We start from the raw sequence: 3,429 nt of genomic DNA on the forward strand, positions 1-3,429 counted from the left end.
GTAGAGCCAGTGAAGTTTGAGTTATTACCGAAGTCTGATTGACTTATTCTTTTGCTGCTACATCATCAAGTGCTTCCTGACCTGAGGGTTAGATCTGTGCGAACGCTTGTGAGTTGATTTATTTAATTATTTTATACTCGCTGCTCTTATGGACGTTATACTTGTACTCCATATACATACTACACATTTTGACAGATTTATAAAGCTTCAATACATTATTACACTTACAATTACTTAATATTTTTGATTTATAATTAGTTGTGAAACAATTACTGGCCTGAGGGTTCAGATTTATATGACATTTGCGAATAAAATTATTTCAAGTAACACATATATTCATATTGTAACCAACTTCTATATTACATTTGATTGTAGTAATAAACTTTTGATTAATTTGATTGTTCATTAAATATACCCTTCAATTATTATTGTTTAATCATTGAGAATAATGTTAATGGTACAACAGTTACAATTAACCATAATTTAACTTTAACTTTCGTTCAGAATCGCTCGTCAGCGTAAATTCGCAGCGAAGCGTCATCCTATATTGAATATATAGTACATGAATGCATTAATTATTTCAATTTATTTGTGCGAGGCATACCCATTTATTTCAATTATATTAAAAGCGTTAATTCGCTTTTTCTTTTTGAATACCATTAACAGCGACTTCTTTCGCTGTGATTTATCCTTTGAAAACATTCGAGGGCGAACATTCGCTTCCATACCTGTCATATACCACGGCGTGTATAGCCGCCATTTTCTCATCCTTTAGCTCGGTATAAGAACATATATGCCTCATTACACAATTAAGTCGCATTTAATATTAAAGTGAATTAAAATCAAATCATACCATTATTTGAAGGATAATTCGATTATAAACATTAATTTAACATTTGCATTACAAGTTTATTACATTTGTGTACTTAAATCAAGTGAGCATGGTAAAAAGTTCGACTTACACTAGTGACAATAGTACGACTTACGCTAGTGACAATTACGCTAGTGACAATATTAAGAAATTGCTGACTTACCATAAGGCAGTTCATGGTGAATTAATAACTTTAATTATGGTTACAGTATATCACTAACAAGATTTAAGTTTAATAAATTACATAATTTTCGTTTATTGTATTGTTAAGCACGAACATAGATTCATTCGTCTACCAATTCCTTATGTATACTACGTCTGTCCATTTCATTATATATTCCACCTGATACATTTAATTTGGTCACAGGAGGTATATCTTATTGAATTAACGAATAAAGCATTACGAAATTATGAATAACAGTTAATAACGAATTAGAATCTATATTAATTTGTTTTAAATCATTATTTTATTCTTCAACTCCATCACCGTGTATGAGCATAAAAGTGCTCGTCTCCTTACCTTGTGTTACATTCCACTTATAAAGAAAGGCATGGTAACCTGCCTACTTTTCTTTTGAGATATTTTATTTTATTCAATCCTTTGCATATGAGCATTATTATTGCTCATCCTTTTCATTTTTCCATTAGTAAGAGCGAAGTGACGCCCTTATTTCCATATTATACCACTGTCATACACTACACAGCGACATAACGCTACGATTTCCTTTTCCAATATTTTCCTATTCTTATACCATAATTTTGTTGAAGAATTAAAAGAGATAATAATTTAAATTCATTTTTTATTTATTAAATAATAGAGAGATATCAAGTTACAGTCAATATTGATCACAATATTTTCCTTTTGACAATCACGATTTCATCACCGTAAGAGTTAATCGCAAGCTCTCTCCATTCCCGGGTAAAGTCGGTGTATGCAGATTGACCCATAATCAAAAGAGAGCACCTGAAATCAAATCACCTGAGGGATAGATTTGGGACAGGTACCTGATCGTCTACATTCTCACTTCCCCGGACGTGACACAGTCAATCCTGAGATATTATAATCGTACGTTAGAATCGTGACGTTCCGTTTTCCGTATTCTGGTTCAGACTCACGTACGTATGTTCGCACATACACATGCAAAGCGATTTTGTCCCTCAAGCTGCTATTCACATATGCATGATTTAATTTATTATGAATTAAAAATGATTTTAATAATACATGGGAAATGTTTTATTTTACGATAAAGATATAAATCGCAAATACTATAAAAAAATTATTAAAAAATTATTTAAAAAATTATTAAAAAATGTGATACATAGGAAATGTTTTATTTCACGATAAAGACATAAATTGCAAGCAACATCATCGATTACGACGACGATGACGTTGCACCACGTCGATGACGACGACAACAACGACGACGACGTTGCACCACATCGACGACGACAACGACGACCATGACTTTGCACCACGTCGACGACGACGACAACGACGACCATGACGTTGCACCACGTCGACGACGACGACAACGACGACCATGACGTTGCACCACGTCGACGACGACGACAACAATGACGACGACGTTGCACTACATCGACGACGACAACGATGACGATGACGTTGCATCACGTCAACGACGACGACGATGACGTTGCACCACGTCATATTAGTTAGTGAGAAAAGGATTGACTGTACCAATACCACGAATTTCATTGCATAACGTCGAGCGCTACCACATTCATTGCATAAAATTATAAAACTCGTAAAAATAATTTATGTGAAAGTAAAGTTATATTGTTAAAGTTATAATAAAAAATATTATAAATCACATAGAGAAATTTTGTTAGCAAAACAGAAAAAAGTATAAAATATATAAAAATAATTTAGATTATATAAAAGTCAAAAGATTATTCTTAATAAAACTTATTACAAATTGCATCAGAACGATGTACGTGTTAGCATGCAAAATAATTGATAATCTATATATATATATATAAGCCAAATACCACTCACTCACTCACACTCAGAGAAATGATTTATTAGATTTAAATAAATTCGTATATTAGAATATTATTTATTTCAATACAATATATTTTTATTTGTGTGAACAAAATTTTTAGATTGCGACTATATGAGAGTTACTTGGTGCAACTGAATAATTTTATTAACGTATAGCTGTTTCACGTAAATACATATTCTTTAAATATAAATAAACGTGATATTTAACATTGAAAAAGGTTTCTTTTGGTCTAATACATATGATACTTAAGTCGCAGAAACCGCCAATTTATATAAGACCATGGCGGTAAGCGCGCTTCGATGTTTCAATTTTTGCGCCATTACTTTTTCTTGGAGAGGATACAGAGAGACCATGATAGACCGGTAACCCGTGCGTGCGCCGCGAGAATTACCCCTTCTCTGTATCCCTCTCATGCCGCGACCGCTGGCAACAGTTCGAATGTGACATCTCTTCCGCGTGTGATTTCCAACATTTGCCGTGTGTTTTTAACAACATTTTGGAAAAATGGATGAGATGGAGAAATTTTTACGAAGT

The sequence above is a fragment of the Ooceraea biroi genome, chromosome 14 (genome assembly GCF_003672135.1).
Source record: "Ooceraea biroi isolate clonal line C1 chromosome 14, Obir_v5.4, whole genome shotgun sequence".
NCBI lineage: Eukaryota > Metazoa > Arthropoda > Insecta > Hymenoptera > Formicidae > Ooceraea > Ooceraea biroi.